The following is a 16,991-nucleotide window of genomic DNA, read 5'->3' on the forward strand; positions in this document are numbered from 1 at the left end:
TATATTTAAACATATATTGGAATTTGTGTAGGACTGTATTTGATACATTGGCTTCCTGTTTAAAAAAAAAAAAAAAAAAGTTTTAAAACCATCAACCTAGTCCTGCTTTTCATGTTACAGATGCATAAACTGATGCAAACGGTGAGTTGGTATCTCCAAATTGCCACAGTAAGTGGCGACATGATACAATCCAGTTCTCATACGCTGGATTCAATTGTCCTTTATCTTTACCACAGCATTTCTTCAACTCTTCTTTCCATACAAGAGCAAGTATCCATCAACTCTTCTTTCCATACAAGAGCAAGTATCCACATTTTTCTTGGTAGCACTGAAGTTATTCTTCCAGGGACACAAGCTTAGAGCCTAAACTTCAATTCACTAATCAAAGTTCTTAACATTTCTTACCAGTTTATTTTTAAGACATGGATTAAACAAAGAGTAGCTAAAGACTCTGTACGGCAGATCTCTGTGAACTATCATTACTTCTCTAGCCTCTTTCCATCCCTCAGACCCAGATAAGAAAATAGCAAGGGTATTCAAGAGGCAAAATTATATTTTCTGATTCTCTGGGACTTACTTGATGCTTATCAAGGAAGGAATCTTTTGCTGAAGGTGGGTAGGGAGGGCATGTCCAAGAAACTTCGGACTCATAGTTCAAAGATGACCACACAAAGCACGTATTTAGTTAATTAGGAGGTTTATGGAAGGAGTAAGATCAAAAGATCATCAAAATTTTATCCTATTGGAACCAGATGTCAGACTTTCTACCCAGGTTGGAGGTCTTATTCCATACATATCTACCAAGCCCTCTCCTACCTGTCTTTTCCTTTCTTTGATTTCCATGTCTTAACAGATAATTCTTATGTGCACTACAGATTTTCTTTGGGTACCATCTCAGTCTCCAATTTTGTTTCAAACTCCCACACATTTAACTAGTGACATAGCTCTCTAGCTTAAATATTTCAGACCTAAGTATGTTTTCTTTTCTTATGTACATATATTCTGATCACTAGAGAGAACGTCCTACTTTATCTCCTCTGCTCATATAATTACCCATGTTAATAACAAATATCTCCACAGTGTCCCTAAAAGAGTGATGAAGCCCTTCATAACGTTATGCATGCTTGCAGGTAGGGGGTGAAGGGGAACTCTGACAGGAAAGCGTCTCTTCCCAAATGCCTCACCATGTTTCGCATTTCATTCTTTAATCATACCCAGCGAGCCACTCTGCATCTCCATGACAGAGGCTCTCTCAAAGCCTTCTTTTCTTTCCATACCATGACAACCCCTCTCAACCAGAATTTATTGCAGCACAACACAGCTCTGCGACAGCTCCCTGCTTCCTGTGCTCCACTGTGCTCTTCTAACAGTCATTTCCTAAATGCCACCGTCATTTTTAGGTAGCTAAATCTGACCAATCTTCCAGGCCACACACAGGAATTACCTCCTTCCCAAACGCTTCATTCTCCCTACAAGTAACTGCTTGTTCTCTTGGATGCTCTCAGAAACTCTTTTCTTAATTTCTGGAACTTATGGGAGTTGAATGGAGCTATCTTCCTGGAAAAAGCCTCCCTGATAGGCATTGCCCAGATCTAGGACTTAGTCTTTATTATGGGTTGAGCTGTGCCCACCCCCACTCATATTTTGAAGTTCTAACTTCCAGCTGCTCAGAACTGACCTTATTTGAAAATTGGTCTTTGCAGACGAAGTTTAGTTAAGTTGAGGTCATTAGGGTGCATCCAACTTCATTCTGACTGGCGTCTTCATAAAAAGGAGGAATCTGGACACAGAGACAGAGATGATATGAAAAAAATACAAGAAGGCAGTTATCTACAGGCCAAGGAGAGAGGCCTGGGACAGATTCTTCTTATACACCCCTTGGAAGGAACCAACCTGGCCAACATTTTGTTTTAAAAGTTTAGCATCTAAAACCGTAAGACAATAAACTCCTACTTTTAAAATTATCCAGTCTGTAGTATTTTGTTGTGACAACCCTAGCAAACTAATACAGCTCTTCTCCTTTTAGGCTCAGAAACCGCATCTTTCAGAATCTTTATGTATTCACACTCAGAGATGCTGACCCACATTTTAAAGAAGCAGTACAAGAGACTGATGTATAAAGCCAAAATGATAAATCACGAATTACACTAATAACTAAACCTGCTGATGGTATCACACACTTTTGTTCTCTGGCCAGCACATTCTCTTTGAGGATTCACACCATTTGGAAAGCCTAATCACAATCACTGAATTGTACAGTGAGCATGAACACATAGCAAATGAAATAAGAAACAGGATTCACACTCACTGCACGTACTCAAATGATACGTTTGCTGGTGGGACAAATCAAGTGAAGTCTTTGGAGTACATTATCTTTGCCTTTATCCAAGCTGTCAATATAGGAAGCACTGTTTGGCTTTACACCTTGCATTTATTTTTCCTTTTCTCTTTCCTAATTTTATCCGGGGGTCTGGGCCCTGCCCCACAGCAGGATGGTAGTCCTGCCATCTCCCTCTTCAGTGATAGATTCAATAATCCAGTCTGAAGTCAATCCACACATGGGCCTTCCTAGGTTCCCTAAGAAACTGATATTTCAAGTTCAGATTCCTGTTTCTTACTATTAAAAGCATCCTAATTGCTAAAGAACATCTTTTTTCTATGCTTCCTAGAGTACTTTTAATTCATACTTTCTTTCTTTGGTTTGCTAACATCACCAGCCTTTATTAGGTTAGGAGACCCTTCATTTTATGGTGACTTTGCTCATCTTTTATCTTCTGTGTTCTGTGGGAATTTAGAGTTGCAGTTCCATTAGGAAAATTGATATATGGGAGAAATAGTGCTGGGAATTCAAGGCAGGCAAGTCATTGCACACATGGATTAAGTATTCTAAGTAGAAGACATGCGAAAATACATAAACTCATAAAACCAGATCCTAGATTGTAATCTATGGTATGGAGAAAATAAGCAGGGTGCTGGTATAAAGAACAAGGATAGATACTTTCTAGGGAGAGTGGTCACAAAAGCCTCTTGGATTAACTTTAAGCTAAAACCTTAAATTTATAGGAATCACTTCAGTGTGGCCCCAAGGTGCCACTCTCAGAACTTTCACATTTTCCTGTGCATTATTTATATAATTTGCAGGATATTTGTCATTATTTTAGACTATTATTTAGATACATATCTGGATTATGAACTCACCTATTCATTTCAATATTGGACTTCCCTGATAGCTCACCTGGTAAAGGATCTGCCTGCAATGCAGGAGACACCAGTTCGATTCCTGGGTTGGGAAGATCCACTGGAGAAGGGATAGGCTCCCCACTCCAGTATTCTTCATCTTCCCTGGTGGCTCAGCTGGTAAAGAATCTGCCTGCAATGCAGGAGACCTGGGTTTGATCCCTGGGTTGGGAAGATCCCCTGGAGAAGGGAATAGCTACCCACTCCAGTATTCTGGCCTGGAGAATTCCATGGACTGTATAGTCCATGGGGTCGCAAAGAGTCAGACATGACTGAGCAACTTTCACTTCACTTCATTCATTTCAATGTTTGAGGAATTCCTATTCTTATGAAATTGGCAGTGGCTACTACCCATATTGAATGCAGAATTTTAGAAATCCACCTTCTCAACCTCCTGTGCAGTTGTGGCACGTGCCCCAGGATCCAGGCATGAGAGGCACACACTTAGACCCGGAAGCGAGGGCAACTTCTCTCAGGTAGTGGAACCTGCTGCAGTCTCACAGTGAAGGGTTCTTGAGCCCTATAACGAGGTATTAAGTGAAGCATCCAGTCCTGTTTCAAAGAAGTGGTTTATACAGCAAGGATTTCTGTGGTGTCCAGGGCACTATATCCAGCTATTTAACATTCATTCTAGTTCTTCAGTCCCATCAAGATTTCTTTGAATTCCACAATATCCTTTTAGAGGACTTCTTTTCTATTTAAAAGTTGGATTCTATTGCTTGCTGTTAAGAGCCCTGACTGATACTTATGTCTTATGTCACATAGCTTAGAATAATCACATCAATTTCATCAGAGCACTGCTTGAATTGGATTTTTTTAATATTGTTTATCAAGTCATCATATTGTGTAATATACTCTAGTTGTTCAATGTGTATGGAATAAAAACATTCTTTGAATTTTATTTTCCCTTTTAACAAGAGGAATAAAATATAAAATATACTGATTGCATATTATCTTATAAATATAGGTTTAATTACCTCAGGTGTATCTCACAGAGTTAAGCAGAATTATCTTCAAATAAGCCTTCTTTTCTTCTTTCCTAAAATCACATTTGGCAATGCATATTGGTCTCCTTAAGAAAACTATTGATATGTGAGTGTCTGAGTGAGAAATCTCTCTTGCATTCTTTAGTTCCCAGTATGGAAAATTTTGAGCCACTATTTTATATTATCCGATGATAGATATGTACCATTCCTTCTTTCTTTAGCTTAGGTGAAAGAAAGCTGCAAATGGTTCCAAGAGAATAGTAACCCATGGTATAGAAAGCTCATAAAATAGCATTTTTGACTTAAGAGTTCAGAATCTAACTTTTAATTTAGAATCATTAATGATTTAAGCTATATAACACTAACATGGCTTCTTCTAAGAGATAGGCTCTCTAGGTAACAAGTGCCCATTTGAGAGGACAACACATGCAAGCACTTGATATACATATATTTTCTCAGTTCTCACTACAGTCATCTATTTATATTTGACTACTGAGAAAATGGGCTTCCCAGGTGGTGCTAGTGGTAAAGAACCTGCCTGCCAATGCAGGAGACATAAGAGACGTGGGTTCAATCCCTGGGTCAGGAAGATCCCCTGGAGGAGGAAATGGCAATCCACTCCAGTATTCTTGCCTGGAAAATCCCATGGACAGAGGAACTTGGAGGGCTGTAGTCCATAGGATCACAAAGAGTTGGACATGACTAAAGCAGCTTAGCATGCATGCACTGAATAAACAGTTTCAGAAAAGCTGGGGATCTTGCCTAAAGTTACAGAAGGTTGTTGCTCAAGGATTTGCAAATGAATCCATCTTAATCCATTCTCCTCTACCACATAGTCTCCTTAGGTCATTAGTAGGTAAAACTGGCCTTTCTTTCCTTAAAGTCCTTTCCTTCATAGATATGAAAATAAAGCTAAGAAGACCAGAACCCTACCTCTCTCTTAGAATGATGCAATATATATGGAAGAGAAAATAATGAATAGTTTACTTGAACATGATTACTGTTTTTATCATTTTAGTGATCAAATTAATTACATATATTCACAGCTGCTATTCCTATTTAGTTGTTTTTAGCACCTAGCACAGTCTTCCATCATAAGTTCCTGATAAGAAAGTAATTGAGTACTATAATCCACTAAAGTACAAACAATATTACTTTACAATCCTTAGACTAAACAATTGTAAAAAATAAATATTATAATTATGCACAAGTAAAATTAATTAATAGGCAAATGTGGCAGAAGGGGCCCAGATACTTGAAGTCAATTGAGAAGTAAACAAAAGCAAGTTACATATTATATTTAATGATATTGGGTAACATTAACAGAAATTAAAATTTTAATATAGGAAGTAAAAATTTACACTAATTTAGAGACCAAATCTCAGGACTAATTGATTATATCAGAATGTAATTTATCCATGTCTAAAAGGATTTGGAAAACCTGGAGAGTCCAGAGAAGGAAACCAGAACAATTAAATACTGAAAATATTCAGAGGAGATGAAGTTGGCTCTACAGGGAAAGTCAGCTATGCAATGGCTTAGTGAGTAACTTCAATCAGAGAATCTTTATTAAGTGGCAGGTGCCAGTCTCTTCAGAGCACCTGACTTGAACAGCAGGAATTGAGACCTTGGCTAATGACAAAGGAAACCCCTCTTCACAGAGGTTTCCCTCGTGACTTTTGCCAGACAGTCCCCCCAAAGTCATCATTAGATCACTTTGCTTATTATTAAATTTCATATAACTAGAATCACGCACATCAAACCTATCATGAAATGTGATTTTCTCTTCTGGAGTATCCTATTCTACAACACAGAGTTCCAAACAGAGCATTTATAGTACAAGGAAGACCTGATTACAGCTGGAATTCCAGTCAAAAGCCTGAAAATCAGGGTACCATGCAGACCCCAAGAGCTCATTGTGTCATGGTCTGCAGGATGATGACCACTCTTGGTTCTAAAGAACTGACAGCAAAATCAGAACATGGGCTTCACAGCCTTGCCGCAGGGTTCAAGTTCTACCTCTTTTTCTCTGTAGCTGTGTGACACTGGGCAAATATCTTTTCTCTTTGCCCCTCTAATTCCTTTCTTTACCCTTCTCCCTATTCTCTTCTTCCTGAGAAACTGACCTTTTTGCAAGATGTGTGCTCAGACTTGGCATTGGGTTCAGCCAGTGGAGGACCTCAGGAAGACTGCAGGTTGTAGGAAGACAGTAGAGTCAGGGTATTTATTCTCCTTCTGCATCCCCTCCCTAAAGTAGGCACTGTCTTAGCTGACTATCTCTACTGAAATCATGAAGTCATTTTCAAGACACCCTCTCTGCCTTTTCCTTTGTTTTGTAATAGCTTTTCCTCAGTTATTTCAGTCCCAGGCTACTGCCTTTTCCTTGGTAATGCCCCAACACTCCTTTCTCATCTTTGTAACTATTTTGTATTTAAAATAAAAAGAAAAAAGAATGATGAAATAACAACAAGAATAATTTATTATTAAATTATTCCAATTTGAGTGTGTTATCTTTGTCTAATTCCATCACATGAAAAGTTTTCATTTCCTATTTTGCTCTATGAACATGAAATGTACACAGGGTGCTTAAATCAGTATTGGTGGGAAGTAAGTATTCAATGAGCATTAGTCCTTCAGGTGGAGGAAGACTGGAGAATGTGCTGTTGGCTTCAACTTGGTTCCCATTTCAAAGCAATGGGTCTTACCCATCTGATGCCACCCCTCAGGGAGGGCTATACCTCTATTGCTGGTTTGGAAATAGTTTCTTTTGATAGGGTAAGAGAGAGAGAGAGATTCCTCTCCCCAATACCATGCTCAGTTATAGCTACCTAAGGCCAATGTAGACCCTATCTTCACTCTTAAGTACAATGAGTTCTTCCAAAGACACTCACTGTGCTGGCATAACTGAGTCCAAGAAGCCCTCCAGCATCAGCTACATGACGTGTCTTTAAACCCCTGCGTCAAGTCCAGCTAGTCATACTGACTCCAGACTGTTAGCAAACTGTTCATTTACCATGGCTGGCATAACAAAGTGCCACAGACCGGAGGACTTAAACTGGGAAATTGGTGCCTTATATTTATACAATAAACGGACCACTCAAATTACTTTTATTAGTACTGAGAGGTCTTCTAAGGCTGTCTGTGGTTGTATGTAAAAATGGAATAGACAAACTAGCAAGTCATATATATATATATTTCCTTCAACAGTTAGAACTGTACATGAAACAATGGACTGGTTCCAAATTGGGAAAAGAGTATGTCAAGGCTGTATATTGTCACTCTGCTTATTTAACTTATATGTAGAGTACATCATGGGAAATGCCAGGCTGGATGAAGTACAAGCTGGAATCAAGATTGTCAGGAGAAATATAAATAACCTCAGATATGCAGATGACACCACTCTTATGGGACAAAGCAAAGAAGAACTATAGGTGAAGAGAAGAGTGAAAAAGTTGGCTTAAAACTCAACATTCTAAAAAGTAAGATCATCGCATCTGGTCCCATCACTTAATGGCAAATAAATGGGGAAACAATGGAAACAGTGATAGACTTGATTTTCTTGGGTTCCAAAATCACTGCAGATGGTGACTGCAGCCATGAAATTAAAAGACACTTACTTCTTAGAAGAAAAGCTATGACCAAGCTAGACAGTGTATTAAAAAGCAGAGACATTACTTTGCCAACAAAGGTCCATATAGTTAAAGCTATGCTTTTTTTAGTTGTCATGTATGGATGTGAGAGATGGACCATAAAGAAGGCTGAGTGCCAAAGAATTGATGCTTTTGAACTGTGGTGTTGGAGAAGACTCTTGAGAGTCCCTTGGACTGCAAAGAAATTAAACTAGTCAATCCTAAAGGAAATCAATCCTGAATCTTCATTGGAAGGACTGACGCTAAAGCTGAAGCTCCAACACTTTGGCCACCTGATGCAAAAATTGATTCATTGGCAAAGATCCTGATGGTGGAAAAGATTGAGGTAGGAGGAAAAGGGGACAACAGAGGATGAGATGGTTGGATGACATCACCCACTCAATGGACATGAGTTTGAGCAAGCTCCAGGAGATGGTGAAGGACAGGGAAGCCTGGCATGCTGCAGTCCAAGGGGTCTCAAAGAGTCGGGCATGACTGAGCAACTGAACAACAACAATATCCTTCAACAATCACCTCACTTCACTACAAAGATCAATTAAATACTGAAGCTAGCTACAAACTGTGGAACCACCACCCCCCATCAACTATTTCCAAATGTAATAAAAATTCACTCCTCTTTGACTGTTAACTACTGATATGTCTAGAAGCAGGAATCTGAACCAGGTGACCTCTTGAGAAGACTTTGTCATCAAATTATGTCAAGGATTAAATGGCTAGCAGCCTGGAGGAATTTAAAATAAGTCCAACTCTAATCCTTAGGATGACATAGAGCCAGGTAAGACTTTATTAATCAGCATGTGGCAAAAATGCTTATGCCTGCTAATGAGATGACAGTAGCTATGTTGAGCAACCTGTCATGGTGAAAGCATCCCTGCCTGGCTCCTATGCCCTTGGGCACTTTTCCAGTTACCAGGTAAATAGCAGCGGCTGAGCAGGACAGGCTTTAGAGATGGAATTCATGAGCATAAAATCTCTCTTAGACTATTACTTCTACTCATTGAAACATTAATCCTGACAAACATACTAAAGGGGGAAATTCTAGTCTATAGTGAAATAACATTAAAAAATAAGGAATAGATTTTGTTGCCACATAAGGATTCCCTTACAATAGTCAAGAGAAAAAAAATAATGCTCGTGAAAGCTTGGGCTGAGAGCTTAAAAATATTGCATATTAAATCTTGCTAAACATTAGGAATAACGTAATGGAAACAGAAGGCTATATTTTATATCTGCAATTTCCTTTCATAGGATACTGTCATCATTTTAGGGAGAAAGGGCAGAATAATCCTATAATGAAACTTACTTATTACATCATTTTATTTTCATAACAACCTTGTTCTCATTGCATTTTATACAAATGAGCACTAAATAAAATGCTAGTTAAAATGTGTGTTTGCTTTAATATATAAACAGATGAAACACTCAATTCAATGAAGTAGGATGGAGCATTAACCTTTAGGGAGCAAGGGTTGCTGACTAAGGATTGATGGAGTGATTCTGTGTTTTATCAAATCACTTAAATCAAAATGGAGTGTAAGTTAATTGGCTATTTCAAAGCACTGTAAAGACAGTTTCATGGTTTAAAAAGCATCCGTTTCCATTACCATCAATGCAATAAGTGTAAAACCATTTTATGCTATTTCTACATGCTTTTATTGTATAGAAAGGAAAATGCATTATATTATGTTAAGGTACATGGATTTTTTTCAACATTTCTTCTTTGTGAAAACTTATGGTAAATATCCCCCCCTAAAATAGCTCTAATGAATCAGATAAAATAATGCTGCTCTACTTTAATAATAGGGAAAATTTATATGAAAAATACAAAATGTCAAAATTGCACTTGTGCATATACAACAAAAACATAAAGAAAAATCATTTAACATATGTAAGAGAGAAGGCAAAGTGATTTCTTTTATTACCATCATTTTTAGAATTCATCAAATAAGTAATATCAATGAGAAAAAAAAAAGGTACAGCACTAAAGGGCTTACAGTGAGAGTTAATTCTCTTTCCCACACTTTCCCAGATACTCGGCTTTTTTCACTACAGTCAACTATCTCATGAGCTGTTTTATGTTTATAAATATATATATGTACATACATAAACATGGGCATGTGTATTTTTCCAAGTTAAAAAATAATAAGCAGCTTTTTATACTTTTATCTTTTTACTAAAAAATATATCTAGGGGATTATGCTTCTAGCATGAACATATATGCATGCAGACACACACAGACACACATCATTTTCAATATTAATCTCTGCATAATATCCCCTCTGGGAGTGCACCACTATTTAGTCGTCTTTTGCTGACAGGCGTTTAAATTGTTTTCAGTGTGTTCTTCTTATAAACAGTTACTGCAATAAGTCCAAGTAACTATGTCAAATCCACATGTAGAAATAAGTTCAGTCCTGGATGTAGAATTGCAGAATCAAAAGCTTATGGGCATTAGTTATTTTTACAAAAATTAAAAGTTTCCACACTGCTGAGGGAATTTCGGGGCACATATGAACCATTTACTACCTAGTTAGGTTGCACCAGTTTATACTCCTTCCAACAGTGAATGAGAAGACCCGTCTGTACTCTGTTCTCCAAAGCTGTGCAGCTACTGTGCATTTATTCAGGGATACAGAGCACCTGCTCTGCCAGGTGCTGGAGCTATTTAAAAAAAATGATAGGGATAATGTCCCTGATACTCTGGAGTTTATGCATTCCTCATATTATGTGAAAAAAGCCAACAATTTCATTGATAAAATATTTTAGGTAGTAAAAAGTAAAACAAAATTAAAATAGACAAAAGAGGATAGAGTGTGGGTTGGGAGAACTTAGTTTCTCCTCTCTCTTAGCAGGGTGGTTAAGGAAGACATTTGGAGAAGGTGACAATGGAGTAAAGTCTAAATGAGATGAGGAGACAGAAAGATTCAGAAAGGGCCAGCTGAAAGAGGGAAAACAAGTAGAAAGGTCTGGAAGTTCCTTACTGGATGTGTTCATTGGGGAGCAGGAAAACTAGCCAGTCTAGAGTAGAGGAGGGGAGCAGAGGGCAGAAATTTCACAGCTACTTAGGACTTCAAATTCAGTTAAAAAGCAGCGGTCTTAAACTATATTTCCATTCCATTTATATAAATCTAATTCTTTAGACAAGCATCCTGATTTTGTTTTTACTGTGATATCATTGTTATCATTTTTGATAGATGGTCTTGCCAGGGGTGAGAAGGAATACATAGTCATTTTTATCTGAGCATAAAGAGACAATTTAAAATCATTGCTCCTATTATAATTAATGAGAATTAAAAATCTAAATAGCCCTGACTAAAGTACAGACAGTATCCCTGTATTTCTGAATTCAATATGACATATATATGTACATATATATACATGTACTGACACCATATAATTGTGATAAACAACCTCATTATAATACAAGGGAAACTAACTGGGGTGCTGCCTTTATTTTTTAGCAACTCTCTCTCCAATTCCAAGTGAAAAAAAGGTCTTGCTTCAACTAAATTATTAATGTTGCAATAATCTGTCATTAGAATCAATACCTGCTTTATTATTCATAGTGCATAGAGAGCTAAAATGGACCTTTTCTGAAATAAATTTAGTGCCTTGTCACAATACAATATGATTTTACAATACTGCTAATGTGCACAAAGCATTCAAATATAGAATATTGACATGTCAGAGATTTATGACAAATGTGAGGAGAAGATGCATCCAGGTTAAGCTTTCATGTCACTTGACTGAGATTAAAAAAAAAAAATCAATACTATTCATAATGTATCTTTCACCCACAGTCTTAAATGAAAAACCTTATAAGCATAGAGGGATTTTGTTTATTTCTCATCTTGGCTATACAAATACTCTAGAATTGAGGTTAATAGAGAAAATAAATGAAAACTAATTAGTAGGAAAGTGAGCTAATTACATTTTGAGAATATACAATGACGTAGAACCAGGGAGCTAGATACATACTCATATGCTTTCCCTATTTTTATCTTTACCTTTATCTGAAGGTATGTTTAATGTTTGTGAAATGGAAGATGTGCAATGCTGTGGGCAACAGTCACACTTCTCTACTCAACTTTGACTTTTATGGATTTTACAACATGCAAAATATCCAGCAAATGCATTTTTATTTTACTTACTGTTTCCTATTTCTTTCAACACAACATGGTTTTTAGGTATATACTGAGCACAGTGTTCAGTTCCTGTAATTCTTTTCATCCCTAAAGATTAGTGTAGCCCAAATGTTGGTATTCTATTACCCTTGTCAGTGAGTAGTTGAGAATAGGCAAGTCACTTAGTCCTGGTCAACCATATATAAGGAGAAACCTCTTAGGGGATTTGGCAAAAAGAATCTTTCTTTTTAAAAAGAAGACTCAGAAGAAAGAATGTTATTCTTTATTCTCTGAATTTTATCTAGAGATTCAGGAACTTCTAGAGTTATCTTGAAACCCTGTGGGAATTTAGCCCAGCTGACTTGGAAAGGACACAGTGCTGAGAGATGAAATAACTCCATTATTCTGTGAAATTGTCTTTAGATAAGTCTGGAGACTACCTTACCTTTGGGTTTAAGACAAATATCCAATTTTAAGTCATTTTGAGATGCAATTTTATATTGCAGCCAAAAAGTATCTTAACTGATGCTATCCATCAGTCATGATTAGAAACTAATTGAAGATTAATTATTTTTCATAGTTTTATTTATTCTTTGATGCAAAGAGACTGTAGTCTGCAACTGTATTATCATGGAATTAAAATGGCTAATGACTCTAATCATAAATAACTCAGCCCATTTTAGCTCAGAGAAATGACAGTAGTCCTGTTTTATAAACTTGATCTATAGTTAAATATTTTTATGAAGAGTCTTTATCTCTGAAAGGTTTTTAAGCATTATGATAATTTCATAAAACTCTTTCATTAATAGGTTGATCCTAAGCAATAGTTATCCATACATCCATTCAATAAACATTTACTCAGTGAATAATGAGAGAGGTAGACACATAAAATTGTGACAAACACAGTAATAGAAATTATGCCCAAGATACTCTGATACCTTGAAAGATAGGCACGACCTAATCTAGCACAGATGAAGAAGAAACATCAAGAAAGGTTTCCTGGATAAAATTCTGCCTGAGCTGAATGTTGAACAATGATTAGAGCTTGCCAGATGAAAGAAGGATATGATATGAGGATATAAGAAAAAGAAAACCAAATAGATCAATAAAGATAGAAAGGTATACATGTGAGAATTATGAGTCCAGGGAGTGGGACAAGAAGTGAAAATAGACAAGGCTGAAGATAACAGTAGTATATAGTGGTTAAAAGCAAAGATTTTAGAATCACAGTGTTTTGAATGTCAATCCCTCCTCATTCAAGCAATAATTGCCAAGTTTCAAACATATATCCATTTCTGTGACAGACAGTAAAAATCTTTGTCATCATGAAGCATACATTCTAGAGAATGAGGAACAACAACAACAAAAAAAGGAGATAAGCAGAAATGTGGGTGGGGTGGGGGAAGAACTGTCAATATAACGGGTGTTATGAAGGAAACAAAGGGCTGAGGTAGAAATTAACAACAAATATCTATTTAACTAGGATGGTCATGGTGGATCTCCCCGAGAAGATGCCAGGCTGAACTTAAAAGGTGAAACGGACTCAGCTTTATCAGGAATAAAAGCGTGTTTCCAGTCATCTCAGAAGAACTGCCATGTCTATGACCCAGGCATAAACATTTCTCTCTACAGTAAAGCAAAACCATTTTCCAAAAGGAATAGTAATCATGTCCTTGCTTTTCTTTATAATTGTATCATCCAAGTGTGTATCCCAAATTGCTGTTGTTTGTTGTTGTTTAGTCACTAAGTCATGTCCAGCTCTTTTGCAACCCCATGAACTGAGGCCCACAAGGCTCCTCTGTCCATGGGATTTCCCAGGCAAGAATACTAGAGTGGGTTGCCATATCCTTCTCCAGGGACTCTTTCTGACCCAAGGGTCAAAACTGTGTCTCTTGCATTGCCAGGCAGATTCTTTACCACTGAGCAACCTAAACACTTAAGTTTAATTCTTCCCATTTCTCCTTTTTAGTTTACATAAGTTTTTTAATGTATAGTTTTATCCTCAATCTGTTGCTTTTTTCTTACATGTATCTATCGAAGAAACTTGGTTATTTAATCTGTAAAGCTACCCACCATATGATAAGAAATAACTTTTATCAGTCTACTTTTGGATAGCTCTTTTGTACATATTACTTTGGGCTTCCCTTATGGCTCAGCTGGTAAAGAATCCACCTGCAATGTGGGAAACCTGGGTTCGATCCCTGGGTTGGGAAGATCCCCTGGAGAAGGGAAAGGCTACCCACTCCAGTATGCTGGCCTGCAGAATTCCATGAACTGTATAGTCCATGTGGAGAAGGCAATGGCACCCCACTCCAGTACTCTTGCCTGGAAAAGCCCATGGATGGGGGAGTCTGGTAGGCTGCAGCCCATGGGGTCGCTAAGAGTCGGACACGATTGAGCGACTTCACTTTCACTTTTCACTTTCATGCATTGGAGAAGGAAATGGCACCCCACTCCAGTACTCTTGCCTGGAGAATCCCAGGGACGGGGGAAGCCTGGTGGGCTGCCGTCTATGGGGTCGCACAGAGCCGGACCCGACTGAAGTGACTTAGCAGCAGCAGCAGTATAGTCCATGGGGTCGCAAAGAGTCAGACACGACTGAGCAACTTTCACTTTCACATATTACTTATCTGCCCTTCTGTCCTTTTGGAAAGTTTAAAAATAATATCCCTCACAGGGCCCACTCCTAATTTCCACAAGGAAAGATATCCTGTCAGCACACTCCCATTTTAGGGTTGGATGCCTTATCTGTCTGGTGTATTGGGGAATAAACTTGGGGAGAATGGGCTCGACTTCCTTTCTTCCTTGTGCGAGTTGTCAGAGCCAGCGCAAGCTTCTGCATTTTCTGGGCCGCTACTGATAGGCAGCGGTTGGGCAGTGCTGGTGGTGGAAACGCCTGTCCCGATTCAGAACTGTTATGACCGCTTGTGTTAGAGGGCCCACCTCTGAAGAGCAGTGCTGATAACCACACGTGGCTAACTTAGAGCCTTGTCCTCCACTGGGCCTCACCAGTGATACAAGCAATATTTTGGTCCTATGGCATGTCTTTGCTTTATTTCTTCAAATGTTCAAAACCCTGAGAAGAAGATTAGTATCCTAAAATCGAAACAAACATCTGTTCATTGTATTTCTAGGATCACTGTAGAAACATGTAATGATGATTTTGGACTGTATTTTGCTTAAGTAATAAGCACATTTCTAACGAACTTAATTAAATTTAGACTTTGTGATCTGACTTATTTAATATTTAAAGTGAATTAAGGTTGCACACTATTTTAAAGTAATTCTTTGGTAAAATTAATTGCATAATTTGCTAAAATTAATTGGGCCTTAGTTTCCTTTCATCAGATTTATTTTCTGAAATACTAACAAGATTTTGTGAATGCAAGTTAGATATTGAGAATAAACTTCTAAATGACCACAATGAATTCAGGAAAGTAGCAATGCATGTGTGATTTGGGGAGAAATTCCACAGAATGTTGACAATGAAAACTTGACATGTAGGAGGCACTGTATGGATAAAACACACTATTTATAATCTAAAAATGTATATAATGTATAATATCTCCACCCCCTACACTTCTAGGTGGATGAAGAACTCCACTGTGAGGTGGCTATTCCATTCCAGTATTGATGTGTGGCAAATGTAAACATTTGATCATTTTTCTAATATCTTTCCACAGGATGGTAATAATATGAGGCTTTATCCAAAATGTCTGTTATATTCACATATGTTGAACTTTAGCCAAATAAGTCTCTGTAATCCATAAAATGAATTGGGAATAAATTTATCTTCATAGAAGACTTTTTTTTTTAAATTTTATTTTAACTTTACAATATTGTATTGGTTTTGCCATATATCAAAATGAATCCGCCACAGGTATACATGTGTTCCCCATTCTGAACCCTCCTCCCTCCTCCCTCCCCATACCATCCCTCTGGGTCATCCCAGTGCACCAGCCCCAAGCATCCAGTATCGTGCATTGAACCTGGACTGGCGACTCATTTCATATAAGATACATAGAAGACTTTTAAAAAATATTTTCTTTTGGAGTTTTAGATATTTACTTTAGAGTTTTATTCTCACAGATAGAGGTTTATTTTACTTTTATTAATGTAAAAAGTTTACTTTATGTTAAAGTAAAAAGTTAAAAGTTCTTTTAACTAAAGACTATAATCTATTATTTCATTACTTACTATACATAGCTTTTATAAAAACTGTCATTCATAAATTTATAGGTAAGAAGAAATTACGTTACTTTTAACTGCATTTATTGAAAATCTATGCTTCATAGTTGCAATATAATCCCCTTGCTGGTAATTATAATTTAGAAAGTTCAAGTCTAACTCTGTATATCATTGTTTCTGCCAAAAGAACTTTGGTAAATCTCTGCTCTTCTGACCTGAATATCTATAGTGAATCCTTACAAGTCTTTAGCAGCATCACAGGTTAAACTCATATCTCATCTTCATTTATAAATCTACTTCTCTGCATCTTTGTTTTCATGTATAAGTATTTTATTTAACAAAACCATGCTACTTTAATGAAAAAAGTCTTTTGGTCAGCATCATGTTCACTTCAGTAGTTAGAAAGGTAATCATATAAGCAGTGTATATTTATCTGGAAGAGATAAAAAGACTATTAATTTGATCAATATGGATATTATTAAATAGAATGTGAATTAAGCAGACACAACTATATAAGTGATTTTTCAGTGAAAAGAGTATTAGAAAGATGATTTAAAAGAGTCTTATTCGTTGCAATTCTATTTTTAGACATGTCAATTGCATAACAGATATATTATCACCATGTCAACCAGCTTTCATACTGCCCTTTGACCAGATAAAACAAATGGTTTGCATGGCAACCAGGTTGCCAAGTGTAAATGATATGGATTCATAGACTATTGGACATTTTTAAGCCAATTTGAATTAACTACATTTTTACCTCAGTGTGAAAATAGGAACTGACATATTCTTTTGAAATGTCATCT

General features: G+C 37.1%; 1 long non-coding RNA gene across 2 annotated transcripts in view; it reads right to left on the reverse strand.

Annotated features, from left to right (window-relative positions):
• Positions 1–935: 935 nt before the first annotated feature.
• The window catches only part of LOC123335116, a 214,171-nt gene continuing 198,115 nt past the window's right edge, over positions 936–16,991 (reverse strand). For both annotated transcript variants that reach the window (XR_006553456.1, XR_006553457.1), the window contains exon 4: positions 936–1,780. This is a non-coding gene — a long non-coding RNA (uncharacterized LOC123335116). The remainder of the gene's footprint in view (positions 1,781–16,991) is intronic.

The sequence above is a fragment of the Bubalus bubalis genome, chromosome 9 (genome assembly GCF_019923935.1).
Source record: "Bubalus bubalis isolate 160015118507 breed Murrah chromosome 9, NDDB_SH_1, whole genome shotgun sequence".
In the NCBI taxonomy this organism is placed as follows: domain Eukaryota; kingdom Metazoa; phylum Chordata; class Mammalia; order Artiodactyla; family Bovidae; genus Bubalus; species Bubalus bubalis.